At 37.7% G+C, this 24,307-nt stretch overlaps 1 protein-coding gene and 1 long non-coding RNA gene across 3 annotated transcripts in view; both read right to left on the reverse strand.

Annotated features, from left to right (window-relative positions):
• AHCYL2 (adenosylhomocysteinase like 2) overlaps positions 1–24,307 on the reverse strand; it is a 170,957-nt gene that overhangs the window by 114,462 nt on the left and 32,188 nt on the right. The window lies entirely within an intron of this gene.
• LOC131509003 (uncharacterized) overlaps positions 12,774–24,307 on the reverse strand; it is a 33,809-nt gene continuing 22,275 nt past the window's right edge. The window contains exons 2-3 of the long non-coding RNA XR_009260251.1: positions 13,369–13,516; positions 12,774–13,233 (exon numbers count right to left, since the gene is read on the reverse strand). This is a non-coding gene — a long non-coding RNA (uncharacterized LOC131509003). The remainder of the gene's footprint in view (positions 13,234–13,368; positions 13,517–24,307) is intronic.

Raw genomic sequence — 24,307 nt, forward strand, 5'->3', positions numbered from 1 at the left:
TGTGGGATTTTTTTGGCTGTCAGTCTAATGAGCAGATTTTAGAAATGCAGTCAAACCAATTAAGACAAAAATAGAAAACGGCAAATGTGTCTAAATAAATAACATTTATCATGGGCACACGAAGTAATTAATTGTTCTAACAATTAAACATATATTGAAATGCCAGCTAGAATATACCACTCAGTCTCTCAATAAAGAAGAGGTGAAATAATGATGTTACTTTTCCCACAGATAATAATTTATGTTGTTAACAGTCTTGTGATTCCCTACATATTATATATCTTTGTAATGGATAGATCCATACAAAAAGAAATAATATGAACTTTAATCCAAACAATCCTTCTCCACTCTACTACCAAACAAGCCAAATGGGATAAAGCACTTTTCATAACCAACAAATGAATAATAACATGACTATGAAGTTCCTAAAAGTGAATTAACAGTCCCTAAAACAAATTTCTTAGATTAGAACAAATCATATCCGAGTCTTATTCCCAATACCACATATAAATTCACACTGAGCCACCTCCTTCCGGGGATTATACTACATTTCAATAGTTAAGACACAACTGCTATAAATATTTGAATGACTTCAACACGTTAAGCCCTAACCTATAAGAAGTAATTTGTTGTTGCTGTTTTTGTTTTTCTGTTTGAAAAAAGTTTTGTGTGTTAGATTCCCTCAGATAAATTTTATTATGTGGTTATAACCAATTCATGGCTTCTACTAGAATATTTTCAAAGCTATATCCACACAGTGATATTCTTTGAAGGGACACACATACATATTCACCTATAACTTTCGCGTGTTGCAAGAATATTTTTTTACTCCTCAGTCTTGGCAAATCAGCACAATATTACTTATAATAAAGGTAGTATTCTGTTATTTCTTGGTATCCTTTTTTAAAAATCCCTTTTCTTCAACCATTAAAGCTGAGCTTCCCAAAACTAAAGTTTCCAAGATAGGAAAAAATAAGAAAAGAATGCTACTAGATGTTATTGCTATATCGACTTGAAGAAAAGTGGCTAAGCAATATGCTTTAAGAGGAATGTTTCTCAATCTAGAAGCCAAGTTGTAACACTGTGCCCCAAATACACTTATTTCTAAAAATACTTAAGTACCTTTTTATGACGAAATTAAATTAGATGCAAAGTCTTCCCTACTGATGTCACGGTCACTCTCGTATTATATCAGTCTTACTGAGTGGGAGAGAAGGAAGTGACATATAGCAGTCAGCAAGAAATTTTGCACAACCAGTAAACTCTATGATATATGCTACAGCCTCAGCTGTGACAATTACAGGTTATTACAGTGCTTATGAGTTATTTTCTCTTTATCTTGCATAACTTCATGATAATGAAGGAAGCAAGGAGAGAGAAGAAACTAGAACAAGTGCCTCTCTGGGGCTCATGCATGAGAACGGTATGAACATGTTTGTACCGACACAAAGCAAGTCATAATCGCCTAATCACAGGGAAAGTGACGGCAAACAAATTATGTTAATAAGCACTGTTCCTCCTCGAAATGTTTAAGATTTGCAAATTCTGTGAATTCTAATTTTTTCACAGACGATGATAATAACTTATTCTTTAACAGTTCGTACTTACTTGCCTTAATATTACCTATAAAACAGTGACCTAGGGAAAAAAATAGGATTCATTGGATTCATTTCTCCTGGGAATAAAGTTTCAAAAAAAGAAAAAACCGGCTTAGCCATAATTACTCATTGTTATAAAATGGCAGATTTTGTGAGGAATTTTATTACATGACCATAAAATCCTTTTATGAACACCATCCCGTACTGCAAAAGAGTCTGTGGTAAAGTCACTAAAGGCAACTTAACAGCAAAGCCTCTGGAGAAAGAATGCATAATTTGAATCCTGGCTCTAACATTCACTAGTTGTGTGACCTTGGGCAAGTTACTTAATGTCTGTGCCTCAATTACTTCACCTATAAAATGGGGAGGATGATAATAATCCTACCTACTTAATAAGGTTGTGGTGAGAATAAATGATATCTATAACATACTGTGGGTAATTAAAGTTAGTTCTACTTCACTTTCCTATAATTTTGTGGGGGAAGATGTAAGATAAATGGATAAACTCTTGGAGAACATGTTTGTGATGCTGTGAATATTCTTTGCCATTTATACTAAGGGAAAAAAGAATGGGGAAGAGAGAGGATGCTTTTAAATGTTACTTCTAGCAAAAAAAGTAAAAAGAAAGATTCTTATTTATCCCTTGAACAAAAATATAATGAAAAAATTCACTGGAAACAATGGATTAAAAAACTCTAGATCTGCTAACAAATAGCAATTAAATAACATTCACTTTAAGAAAAATTTTTAATGTTTATTTTTTGAGAGAGAAAGCAAGCGAGTGAGTGAGCACGAGTGGGGAAGGAGCAGACAGAGAGGGAGACGCAGAATCTGAAGCAGCCTCCAGGCTCTTAGCTGTCCGCATAGAGCCTAATGTGGGACCCGAACCCACCAACTGTGGGATCGTGACCTGAGCCGAAGTCAGACGCTTAACCAACTGAGCCAGGCAGGAACCCCTAACATTCACTTTTTAAAAACACTTTTACCGAGGGCGCCTGGCTGGCTCAGTCACTTAAGCATCTGACTTGATTTCAGCTCAGGTCACGATCTGGCGGTTTGTGGGTTTGAGCCCCATGTCGGGCTCCACGCTAACAGTGAGGAGCCTGCTTGGGATTCTCTCTCTCTCTGCCCCTCTCCCTCTCACACATGCACACTCTCTCTCTAAATAAATGAATAAACATTAAAAGAAAAAAGAGCTAAAATAAAAATGAAAGTAAAAAACACCTTTTTCTTTCACATTCACCCAAAATATTTTTCATTGTTACATCACCTTTTTTCAGATCAAGCAGGGAAGCCATACTTGGACATCGTTCCTCTGTCATGCCTCTAAAATAAGCTCATTAGGGGCGCCTGGGTGGCTCAGTCGGTTAAGCGTCCGACTTCAGCTCAGGTCACGATCACGCGGTCCGCGAGTTCGAGCCCCGCGTCGGGCTCTGAGCTGACAGCTCAGAGCCTGGAGCTTGCTTCTGATTCTGTGTCTCCCTCTCTCTCTGCCCCTCCCCCATTCATGCTGTGTCTCTCTCTGTCTCAAAAATAAGTAAACGTTAAAAAAAAAAAAAATTAAAAAAAATAAAAATAAAAAATAAAATAAGCTCATTATTTTTAAGTGCTGCTCACAACATTCATTTGTCAAGTATTTATTGAAAGCCATGCACTAGGTATCAGGGACACAAAGATGGCTAAGACATGTCCTCATCTTCAACCTTTGTCTTGTAGAAGAAACAAATATGTAAAATCATTACATTATTCCAGAAGAGGAATAATGTGTAATAATAATGTGTAATAATAACAGCAATGGGTTGAGACATATTAAAAAATATTGTGGATGCCTGGCTGGCTCAGTCATGAATTCGAGCCACAATCATGTGTGGAGTAGTTTACTTAAAGTTAAAAAAAATAATAATTTAAAATCTAGGAGTTCATAATGATACCAAAAACAAAACAAAGCAAAAAAGACCCCAATCAGGCACCATTGGATAATGCTAGTGAACCAAGTCATTATTTTGAAAATTGATATATAAAAGAATCAAGCATTCATCCTGATGTCCTATAAAAACTACAGGGCAATCAAAAGTCTTTCAACATTTTTTATTTATTTTTGGGACAGAGAGAGACAGAGCATGAACGGGGGAGGGGCAGAGAGAGAGGGAGACACAGAATCGGAAACAGGCTCCAGGCTCCGAGCCATCAGCCCAGAGCCCGACGCGGGGCTCGAACTCACGGGCCGCGAGATCGTGACCTGGCTGAAGTCGGACGCTTAACCGACTGCGCCACCCAGGCGCCCCTAACTACAGGGCAATCAAATAGATAAGGGGAAGTTTCTCTTTATAGAAGTATTACATGTCATAAATAAATAATGATAGGTTTGAATCTCATCATTTTGGAGCTCTTAATGATTTAGTAGATCTAAATAAAAATCGTCAATAGCTACTAACATCACAAAAAGAGAGACATTATGCACCCCCTGATGAAAGCACTCACCACTCTGAAGAAGCCTGAGCAAACCTCTAAATCTAAGTACCAATTTACAGGAAATGCAGAGGACAAAGGAACATGTTAAAAGACATCAGAGAGATACAACAGCAAAATTCCGACTCAAGGAAACTTTACATGACAAATCACCCAGTTTCTACAACAAAAAAATTAGAGAAGAAAAAGAGAAAGAGATGGAAGTGTCTGAAGAGACAAATCAACCAACTGCACAGCACAAAATTTATTTGCATCCCAATTTAAACACACTGAAAAATATATATATATGTATGAATGACACAATCAGGGAAATGCAAACCATGGGTTTTTGACGCTATTAAAGAATTACTGTTAAGTTTTTTAGCGTGATAATGGAACTGTGGTTATTCATTTAAAGTGCTTATTTTTTAGAGATATAAACAAGAAAAGAATATAGGTAAAATTATAAAAGTCTAGAAGCTGTATTCAGTAATCCAGGGAAGGAGGTGAAATATTTGGGCACAAATTAACAATTGTTGAAGGTGGGTTCAAGTTTGACATTTTCTATTATAAAAACATTAAAAAGAAACAGTATAGCTCAAAATGATGAGAAAGAGAGACAGTACAGATAAAGCACTCAGCCTGTACATCATAAGTACTAGTTATAATTATTCAAGAGCTTAAGGATTGGATTAGATGACCTCTCAGATATTTTTCAAAACTGAAAGTCTAAAATTCTATGACTAGATTACATATATTTAAAGGTCACTTTTAATCTCTAAAATTCTTTGGTTCTGCCCCAGGGATCTGGCTCAATTTTCTTCTCCCACTGGTTAACAAAAGCCTGCAAAAACACTAAACAACTACTTTTAAAAAGCACATGAACTGGGATTGACTCCCAGTTCAGTGTTTGGAGGTTTCTACTGTAACACCCACTTCAATTCTGGCGTCTGAATGTTATACTGTTTAATTAACTAGGTTAAACATTCAGTACTGATTAAACACGTGGAAAATTTTGCCTTACCCAATGGGGAAAACTCTTGTGTTTCTTTTTCCCCAACACGTAAACAGTTTGAGAACAGTGTTCCAAAAACTCCGGAATGTAATACGGCACTTTCAGGAGGTGCTTGAGATCACAAGTATTTTTGTGATCATACTAAGATGATATTTGTCTTTTTTACTCTCGTTAGCTCCTAAGTGCACAGTGGAGTTTTCCACAGGATACATGATGTGTGGCAATGCACCAGACTGAATGCAAAAGCAGATAAGAAATTCAAGCTGTTTTTAATAAAGCCAGATATGAGAGATTGGCAAAAACACAAAACAATGCCGTTCTTCCCACTCAATGTTCTGTTTTGAAAAATATAGTTATTTTTCATAGAATTATTTCTGTTGACATGTACAGAGCTTATTAAGTTTATGTATTTATTTTTGAAAGAGAAAGAAAGTGGGGGGGGAGGGGCAGAGAGAGAAGGAGAGAGAGAGAGAGAGAGAGAGAGAGAGAGAGAGAATCCCAAGCTGGCTCCACTCTGTCAGCATGAGCCTAATGCAGGACTTGAACCCATAAACCGTGAGATCATGACCTGAGCCAAAGTCAGACACTTAACCGACTGAGCCACCCAGGCGCCCCTAAGCTTATTATTTTCAAATAAAATATTTTATAAATCTCTCACTTTCAAAGAAACAGCAACATATAATGTACTTATTATTGTTATTGAAAATAAATTTCTCAGTTTTAATTCCTAATACAGTAAATATTGATAGCTATAACCCACACACACAAAAACCCTTTGAGATCCTCAAATTGTAAGCATGTTAAAGGAATCCTGAGACTGAAAAGTTTGAGAACTACTGCTTTAGAACACACACAACTCCATCTAATTATGTCTGTCACTACATTACCTCATATTACCACTACATTTTACGTTATGGAGACACAATTCTTTCATTTTCAGACCAACCAAGGGTATCTGCTCTAAAACTAGTCTGATACACCAAAAAATTATTGGGGTAAGGGGGCCTCCTCGTTTAAAGAGAAAGAGTATGACTGCTCACAATTATAAAAAGATATGAAGAATTTTAGTCACATGAATTCTAGAAGGTCAGGGAGAACATTTCTCTTGGCGGGAAGTTGGCACTAAGCCTAAGGACCCAAGTTCTTTTTTGTGTAATAATTTTTCCTTTTCGTTAAGACTTGCCAAGGCTGGACGTTAGGGTCCTCAATTCCAATTCCCTGACACTACGGGAGAAGACTGGCAAAATAAACCTTCCTGGTCAAGGTAGGAAAGCTGGTCATCTCAGAATACACAGAGCTCTACATTTTCTCACCTTATGGATTCTCCATTAGAAATTTCCACACACTGATCTCTGCCTAGTTCCCTAACAAAAACTTAGAAGTTAAAGTCAGTTCAACAAATGTGGGTACTCTTGAAAGACTGACTCAAGGAGGCCACAGATAGGAGAGAAATAAAAGAACATAGTGGATGCTAGCTGTAGATAAATACATACATACGATACATACATCAGGGAGGCTATATACAAAAGTACATCAGGGAGGCCAAAGATGGGAGAGAAAAAGACGACTGTAGCTCTAAATGTAGCAGCTGATGCTAGCTATAAATACATCCTTACAAAAACATACATACAAATGCAAACACCTAGAGTTGACTATCCCATCCTCACGAACTCCTTAGCAGCATTGGACCCTTCTGTATTATGTCGTCTTTTTTTTTTTTAATTCATTTATTTATTTTTGAGAAAGAGAGAGGGCACTAGCAGGGGAGGAGCAGAGACAGAGGGAGAGAGAGAGAATCCCAAGCAGGCTCTGCACTGTCAACACAGAGACCAATGCAGGGATTGAACCCACAAACCATGAGATCATGACCTGAGCTAAAATCAAGAGTCGGACACTCAACCAGCTGAGCCACCCAGGCACCTCTGTATCATGTCTTCTAATCTTTTACACTCCAAGGCATTTGAACTAGATATCACTTTTATAAAAATACTGTAGAAAAAAATCTGGCATTTGTCTACCTTCCTAGAGCTATAAATTGATACAATAAAAACAGCACTATTCCATTTGGTGAAAAATAAAGCTCCAGAAACTAATCATTTGAAAATTTTTTATTTCTTGCTATACTTTCCTGCTTTGAAAAAAAAATTGTCTTAAAAAAATTTCATTCCCACTTCTTTTCAGTTAATCAACAATTACATACTGAACACAGAGAAAAGAGAAAGCAAGAGTGAAAATAACAAGCCAGAATCTTCCAAGAGAATTCCTCATCCTCACCCCCAGAAAGGTGAGAATACATTGCCTCAGGATGGCCCCCAAACAGCTACTCCAAGATTCTTCTGTCTCTCCTATTCCTCACTCTTGTTAGATGACCCTACTTCTCCTCTGAGAAGACTGACAAACTCTCAACTTAACTTCAGAATCACTCTCTATTCAAAATCAAGCCCAACCCCATATCTTCTTTCCTTCATTACTTCCACGAAGCAAAATTCATGTCCTTATCACTTCCCTTAAACTATCCAGCTAGAACACAGTCTTCCTACCTCAGGAAATCTTGGAAATTGATTATTTATAATAAAATAGTATTCAAATTAATTCATTAACTAGAAGACAGTGCTTTCCTTTTCTTTCTTAAAATGACTCCATTGTAGAAGGGTTTAAAGATATTAAAATGATTTTAATATGTGGATCTTCATTTTGTTTTTTAAAGCCTCAGATGTGAAATGTTTCTTTATTCTATTGCTACGAGGGTTCTTCCCTGAGGTCACAGGATCAAATCAGAACAGATTAGTAGACTGGTTTTAAAGTAAAAAATGACCACCTGATGGTATTTGGAAGCTAATATGAAACAAGATAGCGATACTGAGTTCAGGCGTCAGGGCCTGTAGTACAAGAAGTATTGCTCTCTTCATACAATAATAGAACATAATAAATCTCTTTGTTTTAAAGATAATCACTAGGGGCGCCTGGCTGGCTTAGTCGGAAGAGCATGCAACTTTTGATATCTGGGTCATCAGTTTGAGCCCCATGTCAGGTGTAGAGATTACTAAAAAAATAAATAAACTTAAAAAAAAATAAATCTTAAAAAGAGATAATCACTGAATTCTACTGGAATCAAAAGAAACTACCTAAAAAAAATACCTGAAATATAAAATTTTAGTCTCTCAAAACGTTTGAGGAAAAAAAGGTAAAGTTTGACTTAAGTCTGGAAAATACTAATCACTACTTTACCTTTGACAAACATATCTGTTTGGTTTATGTATTTATCACAATACATTTTAACTACATAAAAAGTACAGAAAATAGCAGATTTCCATTTCCAGCCAGTAAGGAATAACAGGTATAATATACACCTACCTGCCTGAATCAAACAAACAAAAACGGACAAAATATATGAAACAATAGTTTTGAAGACACTGCTCAGGCAGTGAATGAAGGGCAGTGATCCATGAGAGACAGTAAACAAGTGAAATGGTTCTATGAATGCCTCGACTTACTACCCTGAGACCATTTTCAGGCGCAGCTCAGGGAGAAAGAACCCAGGTAGAGCCCAGCAGACCACCTTAGTTGAGGAGATAAAGCTGAGAGTTGGGGAGCCCAAGGCAGATACAGTTTGCAGGAAAGAGTGCTAGAGAAGAGAAGGTTGCACAGAGAGCACTCTGGAAATATGTGTTCGGTACCCCTTAAGGATTCAGCAGAGTCCTGACCAGTGAATGCTTGTAAGAAACCATTCAAAGGATTAGAGGGAACACTGTCACACTCAAATAGAACAGGAATAATTCCTATTCCCGAATGGCATTCAGGAATACCAACCAGAATGGAAAAGCCCCCAATTTATGGAGCACTGGGTAGAGTATTCAGAAGGGTCTTGGGAAATAACTACCCTAGAAGGAAAACCGCTCTGGCCCAACCTAACAAATCCTAAATGGGAGACCAGAGAGGGTCAAACTATAATGATAACTTGGCTGTGATAGAGAACAAAGAAAAAGATCCAGTACCCAACAAGGTAAAATTCAATGTTTAGAATCCAAATTTAACAGACATGCAAAGAAACAGGAAAATATGACCCATAAAGGAGAATCAGCTGAAACCAACACAAAACTGACACAAATGTTACAATTAGCAGACATGGGCATTAAAACAGGTATTATATTTGTATTCCATTTTCAAGAAATTAAGTGGAAACATGGGAAATATTAAAAAAAAAGACCTATATTGGGGCACCTGGGTGGCTCAGTCGGTTAAGCGTATGACTTCGGCTCAGGTCATGATCTCACAGTCTGTAGTTCGAGCCCCATATCGGGCTCTGTGCTGACAGGTCGGAACCTGGAGCCTGTTTCCGATTCTGTGTCTCCCTCTCTCTCTGCCCCTCCCCTGCTCATGCTCTGTCTCTCTCTGTCTCAAAAATTAAAAAAAATATATATTAAAAAAAAAAAAAGACCTATATCAAACTTCTAGAGATTAAATGTACACTGTCTTAGATGAAAAATACACTGGATAGGATTAATAGCAACTAGATAAAACCAAATAAGAGATAAGTGAACCGGAAGACACAACAAAACAAACCATCCAAAATGAACCAGAGAAGGGGTGCCTAGGTGGCTCAGTCCATTAAGCATCTGACTCTTGGTTTCAGTTCAGATCACGATCTTACAGTTCATGAGTTTGAGCTCTGCATCAGGCTCCTTGCTGACAGTGCAGAGCCTGCTTGGGATTCTCTCTCTCCTTCTCTCTCTGCCCCTCACTCCCCACTCTCTCTCGCTCTCTTTCAAAATAAATGAATAAAAACTTTAAAAAAAATGAACCACAGAGGAAAAAAGAAGAAGAAAAAAGATCATCAGTGAATTGCGGGAATACTTTAAGCTGCCTAATATATTTGTTACTTCGACTTTCTTAAAGGAGAAGGAACAGAGACAGAAAAATATTTTTAAAAACAAGTGGGAAAATCTTTTTTCCAAATTTGATAAAAAAAAAAAACAACAATAATCCCATAGACTTAAGATGTTCAATGCACCCTCAACAAGAACACAAGAAAAACTACATCAATAATATAATAATCAAATTGTTCAAACCACTGATAAAAAAAAAAAAAAAGCACTGATATTAAAAGCAGCCAGAAAAAAAAGACACATTATGTATAGAGGAACAAAGGTAAGGATGACAGCAGATTTCTCATCAGACAACGTCAACAGTGAAGCAACAGCGTTAAGGGGATGCAAAACAGAAAACTGTCAACCTAGAATTCTATACTCAGGAAAAAATATCTTTCAAAAACAAAGACATTTTCAGGTACGCTGGAGGATTCATTACCAGTAGGCCTGTATGAGAAGGAATGCTGAAATAATCATCCTCTTGAGAAGAATAATACCAGATGAAAAATCTGAATCTGTACAAAAGAATGAAGAACACCAGAAAGAATAACTACGAGTATTTATATAAATTTTTGTCCTTATTATGTAAATCTCTAAGATAGTTTACTGTTGATACAAAAATGGTGTGGGGTTCATAATAACAGGAGAAAATGTATCACAAAAATATCACAAAGTCTGAGGGGAGAGAGAAATATTTCTTCTATGGTCTAAAACTATTGTAAATTTTTTTCAGTCTATTATGAACATTTTATACTACAGGTGTAATGGTATCACATCATTAAAAGGCAAACTATGGGGGCGCCTGGGTGGCTCAGTCGGTTAAGCGTCCGACTTCATTCAGCTCAGGTCACGATCTCACGGTCCGTGAGTTCGAGCCCCGCATCAGGCTCTGGGCTAATGGCTCAGAGCCTGGAGCCTGCTTCCGATTCTGTGTTTCCCTCTCTCTCTGCCCCTCCCCCATTCATGCTCTGTCTCTCTCTGTCTCAAAAACAAATAAACGTTAAAAAAAAAAATTTAAAAATAAAAATAAAAGGCAAACTATGATAAGCTGAAGATGTGTACTACAAATCCTAAAGCAACCACTGAAACAAAACAAACCAACAAAGAAATTAAGAGTGAATGATAAAAAAAATTACACCAAAATAAGACAGACAGAAAAAGAGGAAAAATAAAACTAGAACAGATGGGACAAATAGAAAACAGCAAGACGGTAGATTTAAACCTAACTATATCAATAATCACCTTAAATATAAATGGTCAATTGAAAGAGAGATTATCATTTGCATTAATAAAGCAAAATTCAACTACATGCTGTATAGTCCTGTACACTTACTAGAATGGCTAAAAATAAAGATGGCCCATACCAAACGTTGACAAGGATGTGGAGGAACTCCCATACTTTTGGTGGGAATGTAAAATGGCAAAAACATTTTGGAAAACAATTTGGCAGTTTTTTTAAAGTTAAACATACTTATGTGATCTAAATATTACACTCCTACATGTATGTATGTATGTATATGTATACATATATGTATACATATATGTATATGTATGTATGTATGTATCATTTCAAAAAAATGAAAGCATATGTCTGTCTATAAGTACTTGTACACAAATGTTCATAGCAGCTAAGAGCCCCAAACTGGAAATAACCCAAATGTCTGCCAGCAGGTAAAAAAACAAAGTGTGGTTTAACCATTACAATGTAATACTACTAAGAAGTAAAAGGAATGAACCTTGACCACTCAACAGCATGAATGAATCTCAAAATAATGATGCTAAGTGGAAGAACTGTAACAACCCCCTCCCCAAAAGAGTACACACTACATGATTTATATAAAATTATTTTTTAAATGCCAACTCATCTATTGTAACATAAAGCAGTTAGTAACTGCCTGGGGATAAGGTTAAGTGGGAAGGGGCAGAAGACTTCAGAGGGGATAGATACATTCTTTAACCGTGATGACAGTTTCACAGTTGTGTACCTACGTCAAAACTTTTCAAATTGCATACCTTAAATACATTTTTACTTACTAAATTCAATATATGTAACGATTATAGGTCTATTCAGGTCTTCATTTCTTCTTGAGTTAGTTTTGGTAAGTTAGTTTTATTTCTGATTTGTATTACTATTTCTTCTTTGACCTATGAGTTACTTAGAAGTATGCTTCTAAATTTCCAAATACATAGTTATTTTGATCATCTTTTGGCTTAATTTCGATCTTTGTTAGGATGAATAGTCTGTTTAACTATCCATTCATTGGTTTTGGTGAGACTTGCTTTATGAATTCAGTATTTTTTCAATTTTTTTTAAAACTGCTTAAAAACAAAGTATATTCTCATCTATTATGTGCAGGATTCTGTACAGGCCTATCAAATCAAGCTTGGTGGTCATTTGTTCCAATCTTCTCAAATTTTTTATCTGTTTGACCTCCAAACACCGAGAAAAATACGTTAAAATATTGTTTGTAGATTTTATCAATTTTCCTATAATTGTATATATACTCTTTCCATCTATATTCTATCTATATATTTTGAGGCCATTGTATTGGATGCATACTGATTTGGAACTATTATGGCTTCCTGGCTAATTATTCCTTTTATAATTTTTTTGTGACTTTTAAAATTCTAATAATGATTTTGGCCTTCAAGTTAATTTTGCCTACTGATGCCCTGCTATATCAGCTTTCTTTTAGAATATGTTTTTCCATACTTTACTTTCAATCTGATTCCTTATGTTTTCTTAGGTATGCCTCTTAACAAACTGCATAGAGCTGGATTATTTTATATTCAACCTAAAGACGTTGCAGTCATCTATTACTACATAAAAAACTACCCCAGAGCTTAGTGGTAATCAACAATCATTTTATTATTCTCACGATTCCGTGGGCCACAAAGTCTAACAGGGCACAACAGAGACAGCATGTCTCTGATCCACAATGTCTGGGACCTCAGGTGGGATGACTTGAACAGATGAAGATGGCTAGGATGTCTCAACAGGAGCTATTTGAGACCCCAGTTCTTCTCCAGGTGTTGTTTGCTAGGGCTGGACTGTCCAACATGCTTCCTTCACTCACTCACATGGCTGACAGTTGATGCTATTTGTTGGTAGCTCACTGGGGCTATCAACCAGTGCCTACATGTGTCCTCTCCATCTGGCTTAGGCTTCTTAAAGTATGGCGGCTGGGTTCTGAGAGTGAGTATTCCAAAAGGCATAGGCGGAAACTGCAAAGTTTCTTATAACATAGCCTCAGAAGGCCCAAAAAGTGACATTCAATTGGTCAAGTAAGTCATTAAGGCCAGTCTAGATTCAAAGGGAGAACAATAGACTCCATCTCTGAACGGCAAGGAAGAAACTGACAATGGCCACTGTGAAGAAAAGCTACCACGTTCCACCCTCTGGTCCCAGCAGGTCCCTCCCACATGCAAACACACTCACCCTCTTCTAAGACCTTCAAAAGTCTCATCTCATAATGGCATCAGCTTGATGTCCAGAATCTTGATTATCTAATTCAGGTCCAGGTGTGATTGAGGCTCCTCAGATGCAGTTCCTCAGGTACAGCTACTGGAGTATAGTTCCTCTTGATCTGAATAAAGAAACAAATTATCTGCTCCCACACACCCAACATACAAACGTACAACAGTGAGACTGACTCAGGATAACCACAATTAACACTCTCATTCAAACTATGAGGAAGAAGGGGAAGGAACAAGAAACACATAGCAGTTACTGGTCCATAGCAATTCTGAAAGTTAATCAGACACATGTCACCAGTTCCTTGATAACAGCCCAAACCTACTCCCTGTGAATGATTCTCCAAAACTCTTGGCTCCACCTCTGAGTCATCTTTCCTTTTACGTAAGAGATGGTTAATGTTTGCAATAGAGTAGCCTTCTCAGCCTGCTTCCCGCTTGTAGATGATTAGAAATCCAAAGGTTTATTTTCAGTTTTTACTGTCTCTGTTCCTTAATCCAAGCTGAAGCTGCTTCTATTAGTACTATTTAAAAACCTTGTAGATTTTCTATGACTCTTACGGGAGTTCACTCCAGGAGACAGAGCCACACCAACCTTCTTTCTCGATCTTAAGTTCTGTGTTCTGAGGCTACTGTAAGAAAACATCCTTAAGGTCCTATTATGTAAAAGAGAAGAGTCTAAGAGGTATTCCTTTAAGGTCTTTGGGCATCTTTTTATCTAGCTAAAACATTCTATGAAACACTGACATATCTTTCTGAAGTCTTAACAAAGGAATTTATATTTGAACGCTTGAGATCTTTACTATGAGGCCATGTTTTATTGGCAGCATCTTGAATTTTATTTGTTCTGAAGCCATTTCTTTAAGTCATTGGTCATTTAGAACAACTAGAGATGAGAAAAAAGTTTTATTTTATAACACAATAGATCCTGGGCTAGAAACATTTCCCCCTGCAAGTTCTGATTAAAAACTGAATATAGCTCATTTTTTACCTCATTCATCTCTATACTTAAACCTTATCATAGGCAGTTAGAAGAAACTAGGTAATACTTGCCAACATTCTGCCTAGAAATCTCTTTGGATAAATCCAATTCATTGGATACATTTTCTATCTTCCACATTACCAGATATGACAGTGCTAACAAACCTTGTACCATTTATATAACAAAGGTTCCCTGTTACCCAGCCTCCAATAATACTTTTCTCGCTGTGTTTCAAGCCTTGACTAACAGTCTCCTCAAGGTGCCTGAAGCTTCTACTCACCACCAAGTCCCAGAGCCAATCTAAATTTTAGGTTATAGCTGCACCTCACTTCCAGGTACCAAATTCTGTTTCAATTATCTACTGCTATAAACAAAGTACTCCAAAACTTAACATCATAAAACTACAATCATCTTATGCTCATGACTGTGAGAGTCAAGAATTCAGACAGGGTATAGCAGGGATGGTCTGTGTCTGCTTCGTGACATCTGGGGCTTCACATAGGGTGGCTCTAATGGCTGAAGATGGCTAGACCGGGTCCATATGCCTGGTGCCTGGGTTTTTCTCCATATGGTGTCGGCTAAGACTGGAAGGTCCAAGATGACTTCTTCACTCATTCATATGGCTGGCAGTTGACGCTGGCTGCTGATTGGGAGCTCAGCTGGGCCTCTCCATCTGGCTTGAGCTTTTCACAGCATGGCAGCTGGGTTCCCAAACTGTGTTCCATGGGAGAGCATTCCAAAAAACAATGTTCAAAGAAGCCAGATGGAAGCTGCAAAAACTTCTCATGACCTAGCCTTGGAAGTCCCAAAATGTCACTTCTAGTACCTTCTAGTGGTCAAACAAGTCACTAAAGCCAGCCCAGATTCAAGGTGTGTAGACAAATAAACTCAAACTTTGGGTGGGAGGATAGCATATGTATAAAGGAAATGAACTAACAGCCATCCTGGAAACATGCTACAACAGACAATCTGTCTTTTAAGTGGTAAGTGTAACTCATTCACTTTAATATGATTACTGATGGATTTGAATTTATTTCTGCCATCTTTTACTGTCCTTTCTATTTATCCTTTCTTTTCTATGATATTTATTACATTTTCCTTTCCTGCTCTCTATTATTTTGAGCAAATCATAAATTCAATGAATTATCACAAAGTGAAATAACCATGTAGCTACCACCCAGGTCAAGAAATGCAATGTTACCAGCACCCTAGAAACCTCCCTCGTCCTCCCTCCCAATCACTGTCCCCTCCTTCACTATCACAACTTTTAACACCATATGTTAGGGCTTTTAGCTTTATATAAATTAAACCATATAGTACATATTCTTTTGTGTCTGGCCTTCTTTATTCAGCATTGTCTTTATTCAGCCATGATCTTGTGCATAGCAACAATTTATTCATTTCCATTGCTTTAGAGTATTCCATTGTATGAACATGCCACAATTTATCCATTCTATCATTGATGCTGTTCACTGAGTTTTAAATTTTGATGACTGTATTTTTCACTTATTATTTTTTTTAACGTTTATTTATTTTTGAGAAAGAGAGAGAGTGCGAGCAGGGAGGGGCAGAGAGAGAGGGAGACACAAAATCCAAAGCAGACTCCAGGTTCTGAGATGTAAGCACAGAGCCCACCATGGGGCTCAAACTTACAAACTGCAAGATCATGACTTGATCCAAAGTCAGATGCTTAACCGACTGATCCACCCAGGTGCTTCTTGATGACTGTAGATGACTGTATTTTTTTAAAGTTCTATTAAAAAAAAAATCTTTAGGGGCGCCTGGGTGGCGCAGTCGGTTAAGCGTCCGACTTCAGCCAGGTCACGATCTCGCGGTCTGTGAGTTCGAGCCCCGCGTCAGGCTCTGGGCTGATGGCTCGGAGCCTGGAGCCTGTTTCCGATTCTGTGTCTCCCTCTCTCTCTGCCCCTCCCCCGTTCATGCTCAGTCTCTCTCTGTCCCAAAAATAAAAATAAAAAAAAAAAAAAAAAAAAAAAAAAAAAAAATCTTTAGGGTACTTTTAGCTGTAGGAATCCTGTGTGGCCTATACTGAAGATACTACTATAGAGAAGTTTTGCATTTGCTTCGGCCTGATGCCATGTGACTGTCACTGACTGATTCAGGGCTACCTTTTATGTTAATTTCTCAGCTTTGGGTTGCTGAAACTGCAAAGAGGGACATTCTAAACCAAAATACAGGAGAACAAGCCCATGGCAACCAATTCTCAGAAAAAATTTTTTTACCTAGGACTCATACAGTGTGGACAAACTTCTTGACATCATATTGCTAGACAGATGTTTTTCTAGATCACCATCTTTTCAGTAGTGTGACCTTCTGAGGAATGTAGCTTCATGGAGGGAGACAGGAAAGTCTCCTGTTCCAGTATGGTTGTTGAAACTGAAGCCTCTTAATTATTCAAGGCCATAGTTTTAACTTATATATTTACCACTTTGTTTTTTAATTCCCTCTTCATTATTTCCCCTTGAGGATTTTCCTTTTTTTTTTTTTTTTTAACAAGTTCAATTATGGAATTTAAAATAATGTGCTTGGGTGGCTCAGTCAGTTAAGCGTCCAGCTCTTGATCTCAGCTCAGGCATGATGTTGCAGTTGATGGGATCAAGCCCTGCATAGGGCTCTACGCTGACAGCACGAAGTGTGCTTGGGATTCTCTCTCTTTCCCTCTCTCTCTGCCCCTCGCCCACTTGCATGCACGCTCTCTCTCTCTCAAAATAAATACACTTAAAAGTATAAATAAATAAACAGTGTTTGTTATATTTTATGTGGCATTTGTAGGAATCCCAAGTATACTTTTCACCTTTTGTCAAATGTAAAGTATATGATAGGAAAAACAATCCAAAAAGCCATAGGCAGCAAAACTCAAAAAGAGGGGGGGAAAAAAGGAAGAAAAATGAGGTAAGATCTAAAGGAACTGAGAAATGAAGTATTAAGATAAACCTAACAGTTTCAAGGTGCTTGGCTTGCTCAGTCGGTAGAGCATGTGACTCTTGATCTCAGGGTTGTGAGTCTGAGCCCTATATTGGGTGTAGAGATGACTTCAAAATAAAAAAAAATAACAATAAAATAAAGGTAAAACTAACAGTTTCCTAATGGGTTTCATTTTCTTTTCAGTAAACTTCTGACCTCTCTCCTACAAGGTACTATGTAACTAAATAAATCTGCAGGAATAAAAAACTTTCCAGCAGTAGTGTAAGTATAAACACTATTCAGCTAGAAAGCAAGAAGTTAGGGGAGAAAATGGAAATAAAAAACAGTAAATGAATTTCAGACACGGGAACAGTATCAACAAAGCATACCTTTTAATGTCCATAAAAAAAAAAAAACATGAAATACTACAAATCATTTGGTATATATTATGTACAAAGTATTGTATTAAACGATGGGGCACAAGTATGAAGTAGAATCAAACAAATTTATCAGGCAAGATAGAGCTATAAATACTATAAACTTTCAGGTGACCTTTAAAAATATGAAACACAAAAATAATAAATTTAGGACGGGAAAGACTTTAAAAGTCAAGAGGTCTGTAAGTATTGTTTGATCTCATTTATATGAAATGTCCAGAACAGGCAAATCTACAGAGATAGAAAATGGATTCGCGGTTGCCTGGAGGTGGTGAGGGCAGAGTGGAGTAGGAGGAGGAATAGGGGAGTGATTACTACAGGTTTCTTTTGGGGATGCTGAATATGTTCTAAAATAAGATTAGATTATAGTGATGGTCGCACAACTTTATAAACATAAAAGAAACACTGAATTGTAGGGGTGCATGGGTGGCTCATTCGGTTAAGCATCCAACTTCAGCTCAGGTCATGATCTCACAGTTCGTGAGTTTGAGCCCCGCATCGGGCTCTGTGCTGACAGCTCTGAGCCTGCTTTGGATTCTCTGTCTCCCCATCTCTCTGAGCCCAAACACTGAACTGTATACCTTAAATGAATGAATGCCACAGTATGAAAATATATCTTAATAAAGCTATTTTAAAAAGTCAAGAGATCTATTTATTTTCAAAAGCTAGAACATTCTACCAAAAGAGAAATTCAGCCCACCACACAAGCTTCAAGATCTTTTTTGTTTCAACAAAGGAAAAGATTCAGCTCAGTATTGATGCTGTCTCCAAAAGCATAAACCCTACTAAAGCTCCCTAATGCCTCCCTCAAAGTTACAGCTTTTTAATACTCAAATTTTTCTACTTCCTTATATCACAATACTCTGTCAAACTGATCTTCTTTAGGGCCTACAACAAAAATGAGTTTAGTACATATGATAAAAACAAGATCCTGAAGATCGTACAGGGATTTAAAAATCATCCCATAAATTCTAAAACTCAGACTTAGAAATTACTAGTTTAAATTAGAACCAAGAGTACAATAGTAAACGTAGATCAAAATAGCAAGTCTAAAAAATCTTCAAAAGAAATTATTTCTCACTTTCATCTGTCTCTCTAGATATTTCCCCTCACCATTTTTTTCTTAACACAGATAATTTGACATTTTCAGTGCTTTTACTAGTGTTATAAGAACTACGACATAAACTAGAAGTAGTACTACCATTTATCCAATTATACAAGACTAGAAACTCATCCTCCTCTCTTATCACACAGTGCATCCACCCCAACACACAATTGTCACCAGATTCCATCAATTCTACCCCCATCTTAATATCTCTCTTATTAGATTTCTTCTATTTCCTGTCTTAGGACAGGCCTTTATCTTCTCCTACTTGGATAATTACAACAGCCTGACTGTTTTCTTTGCCTTCTATACTACCCTCACCTCCACCTCATATCCACACTAATCCACACAAATTTCCAAATCTAATAAGGATAATGTAAACTCTATAAACTAGAGAGCACATGCACGCACACACACACACACACACACACACACACACTCACTCTCTCTTTAAATTAAATTGATATTGGGGCGCCTGGGTGGCGCAGTCGGTTAAGCGTCCGACTTCAGCCAGGTCACAATCTCGCGGTCCGTGAGTTCGAGCCCCGCATCAGGCTCTGGGCTGATGGCTCGGAGCCTGGAGCCTGTTTCCGATTCTGTGTCTCCCTCTCTCTCTGCCCCTCCCCCGTTCATGCTCTGTCTCTCTCTGTCCCAAAAATAAAATTAAAAAAAAAAAAAAACGTTGAAAAAAAAATTAAAAAAAAAAAAATTAAATTGATATTTTCTGTTCATGTTATTTTATAACCCTTTTTGTTTTCACTTAAAATATAATGATCACTTCCCTTCTCATTAAGTATGTCTGGGCAACATAATTTCTGATGGCTGTATATTATTACATAATATGGATACATCATATTTTATGTCTTCACAACATAAATAATATTCTCATGTTGTATTAATGAACAAAAAAGTTTCTCTTCAATGTTTTCTCTTGCTTATCTTTCCTTTAAAACCTATTTATATCTAAAATTAAAACTACATTATTTTTGTTAATATAAAATCATCTTTGTTTCATCTTTTATTGTATTTATTACATTCTAATTTGAATAAGTTACTATATGATTTATTACTCAATGCTATTAAAACTTTCTGAGTATATATTCTATTTTATTCAAGCTTTGGATGCCTCCTCCACCACCACTCCTACCTCAGCATCTAGCTCAGTATCATTATTAAATTTGATACTTGATACGAGCAATTTATCCAGATAAGGTTACCCTAATAAAAACATTATGTCCATTATGCTACCTAAACTTCTGTGAGATGACACTATGGTTCAGGGCTCTTCCCAGGTACGATTCTTCAGCATTTCCTTTGATTTTGTGAGTTACTCCTATTATCCTTATAATATCCCCCTTCTCTCACCCTCCCTTTCTTTTTTGCTTAAGTCAACTTGCAACCAAAGAAAACTGAACTGATAAAGGCTGGAACACTTTATAATTGTTCAACAGACATTTGTTGAGCAAAATAGTGAATGAATGTACTGAAAGTCAGTTAAATGTACACTGAGAAGGGAGAAATGGATACAGACAAGCAACAGGAATATATTGAAACAGGAAGATACTGACTACACCTACAGTAAGTCTCTGTACCAAAACAATTATCTTCATTTTAAACAATGTTTCCCTGTTGTCCTCATCCTTATGGTTGTTCTGGCCAAAGGCTCTAAAGTCATCCTTAATTCCTCTCTTTCTTTCAAACACAAGTCGAATTCATTAGCATATCTGGTTTAATCTACTTTCTAAATATACGCAGAATCTAACCCACTCCTCCCATCTTCACTACTATTTTCAGATCCAAACTATCATCACCTCTCATCTGGTCATTGGAGTAACCTCCTAAATGGTCTCCTTACTGACCCCTTTCAGTCTATTCTCAACTTTCCAGCCAGAATGATCTAGTTAAAACTTAGGTCAGATCATGCCAAACTCTGCTTGAAACTTTCTAATGGTTTCCTATCTCATTCAGACCCAAAGCCAAAGCCTAAAATCCTTAATATGACCTATCGAGACCATGTATGATATGTCTCCCTGTTACCAGCTGGCCTCATCTATACAACTCTCTCTTACTCTACTCCAGCTGCACTGGCCTCTTTGCTATTCCTTAAAATCGCTGGTATACCCCCCTTAGAACCTCTGCACTTGCCAAACACTCTGCCAGTACACTATTTCTTCACTCTCTTATAAAAAGCAACTCTGTTAAGGTCATGCCATTCAATTATGTCATTTCCTCCTCTCCTAGCTGTCATCTATTAAATTCATCTCTCAGATTCTAGTCATCCTAAATTCCATCATTAACCTGGGCTTAGCAGATGAAAGGTAGGTGGAAATTGTTGGATGGGGCTTCTGGGAAGGCCTTTTTTTGCCTTTGCCCTTCCTCCTTCTTGATGGTTATAATACAGAAATAATGCCTTGAGCTCCAGAAGTCACCTTGAACCGTGAAAGTACAGAAGCAACATAATGATGAAGCAAAATGACAGAAGTCATTGGGGACAGAGTCCCTAATCTTTGCGGAGTTACCATACTAACCTTGTAATGCTTATCTCTGTATTTCTTTGTAAATACAATACATACATTCTTAGGGTTACAGGTCAGCAGAATTAATAAATCACCCAAATAACTTATTCAGAATGTAATAAATACCATAAATGCTATAAAAGATATGAAACGATGATGATTTTACATGAAGAAAGACAGTGTATTTTATGAGAAAATAAACTCATGTGCATATAAACCATTGTTTTTGGTGGTTACTGCCAAATGCAGCTGAATCTAATTCCAAGTATAGTTTTTCCAGTGCACATTGCACACAGATCTGTTAGAAGGAAGCAGTTAGAAAGTGGATATTGATGGGGCGCCTGGGTGGCTCAAGTCAGTTAAGTGTCTGACTTCCACTCAGGTCATGTTCTTGCAGTTTGTGAGTTCAAGCCCCGCATTGGGCTCTGTACTGACATCTCAGAGCCTGGAGCCTACTTCAGATTCTGTGTCTCCCTCTCTCTCTGCCGCTCTCCCACTCCCACTCTCTCTCTCAAGAAATGAATAAATATTAAAAACAAAAACAAAAACTGGATATTGAGTAGACAACCAGAAGTTCTGCAACATCAGGTGATTTCAACAATGCATGTGGGTGGCCCATGAAGATCTGGCCTTCAAGTTCCTTCAGCTTATCTCTAATGATGTTCTCCTTCATTCTACCTCAGCTAATCACTACCAAAATTACACTCCAGATCTTATCATCACCAGAAATTGTTGCATGTCCAGAAGACCTTATTTGGGTAATTTGCTCTCTGGTCTCTCTTTTTAGCCTTTTTGTTCAATTACTCCTACTACGCTCTCACACTGACTTTAGCTCACTGATCCTTTTCCTTTCAACCTCTTGGCCATTTCCTTTATTCCCATTCCTTCTTTTTTTTTAATTTAAAAAAAAATGTTTATTCATTTTTGAAAGACAGAGATGGAGTGTGAGCAGGGGAGGGGCAGAGAAAGAGAGAGAAACACAGAATCTGAAGCAGGCTCCAGGCTCTGAGCTGTCAGCACAGAGCCCGACACGTGGCTCAAACTCATGAACCGTGAGATCATGACCTGAGCCGAAGTTGGACACTTGACTGGTTGAGCCACCCAGGTGCCCCTATTGCCTTTCCTTCTTATCCATGATTTCTTACCCTTACATCCCAGGAATCACCATTGGAATAACTCTTTACATCCTCTGAGCCCCATAAGAGCATGTCCAGTTTGTCTACTAGCCACTCCTACTTAGATGTTCCACAGATATCTCAAACGCAACATGTTTAAAATTAAGGTAGCTTCTCCCACTACTATTTTACCTCCTATGTTGGTGAATGACACCACCATCCACCCAAATATCCTATCCACCCAAATGCCCTAAATGACCATAACGCTCTTCTCTTTCACTTTTCCCTACAATAACCAGAACCTGGTTCTACCTCTGGGGTGACTCTAAAAATATTCATCTTCAACTTTCCAATCCCACTATTAGGGCCCTAGTTTATACTTCCATATCTGAAACAGATTATTAACCATTCTTTCTGCGTAAGGTACTAACTGTTCTTCCTGCTTCTACTCTCATGCATTCTCCCCATTCTCCATACTGCATCTGAAGTAATCTAAAATACAAGTCAAGTCTGATCATGGCACTCTCCTATTAGTTCACAAATACTTAGAAAACTTTCAGGAACCACAGCAGCCCCAGCAAATGCAGAGACGAAAGCTGTGAGGACATTTTCTAGTCTCCTATTTCTTTGCACACTACTATCATCATTCCCTCAGGTTACTTTAAGTCACTAGGAACATGGCTACCAGCAGCTCCGACTAATCTCAGAAAGTAAAGAAACAGAATTTGATGCATGTAAGTAGATATTATTATTATTCAAAATATTCATTTCCCCTCCCTCCTGGAGGATTAGACGTTCTGCCCAGTTGATGTCAGGTTCCCGCACAGCTGATGTCAGGCTTGGCCATATGACCTGTTGTAGACCAAGAAATATGAGGAAATTACACATCTTACGTCTGAATAGCAGCTTTCAGAGTAATGTCTCATTTCCCTGTATCACAAGGTTAATATCTTAGACAAGAGGTGCATCTCTTGCCTGGGTCCTAGAAATGGGCTGCAAGATAAAAATGCAGCATTAGCAAAAAATAAACCTTTATTATTACAAGCCACTAAAATTGGGGGATTGTTGGTGCGCCTGTGACTCAGTCAGTTAAGCGTCTGACTTTGGCTGAGGTCATGATCTTGTGGTTTGTGGGTTGGAGCCCTGCGTCAGGCTCTGTGCTGACAGCTCAGAGCCTGGAGCCTGCTTGGGATTCTGTGTGTCCCCCTCTCTCTGTCTCTCCCTCATTTGCGCTCTATGTCTCTCAAAAATAAACATTAAAAATTTTTTAATAAATAAATAAAATAAAATTAGGGGATTGTTTGTTGGCACAATATAACCTAGCCTAAACTGACCTATATAGCATAAAAAAGGACTCTGACGACGCTAGTTTTGATCATATCCCTTGCTTAAAACCCTTCAGTGACACCCATGTGCCTACTGATGTCCAAATTCTATCACAGTATACAGGCTCTTTCTGATATGATCCTGCTTGTCTCTCCAGCCTCATTTCCTGGGACTCCCCTTTATATTCCATATTGCAACCATACTATAGGATTATTTTAAGATTTCTCCATCATGTTGGCCCTTACCCTCCATCTACTTATACATGCTGTTCTTCCTTGAAAAAAAAAAAAAAAGTTCTTCCTCCAGTAACATCCCAATCCACCCAAAATGTCCATACTTCCTTCAAGAGTCCACTTAAACTGGGGCACCTGGGTGGCTCAGTCGGTCGAGCATGCGACTCTTGATTTCAGCTCAGGTCATGATCCCAGTGTCATGCATGGTATTAGGCCCTGAGTTGGGCTCCGCACTGGGCATGGAGCCTGCTTAAGATTTTCTCTCTCT

Source organism: Neofelis nebulosa, chromosome 4 (assembly GCF_028018385.1).
Source record: "Neofelis nebulosa isolate mNeoNeb1 chromosome 4, mNeoNeb1.pri, whole genome shotgun sequence".
Lineage (NCBI taxonomy): Eukaryota > Metazoa > Chordata > Mammalia > Carnivora > Felidae > Neofelis > Neofelis nebulosa.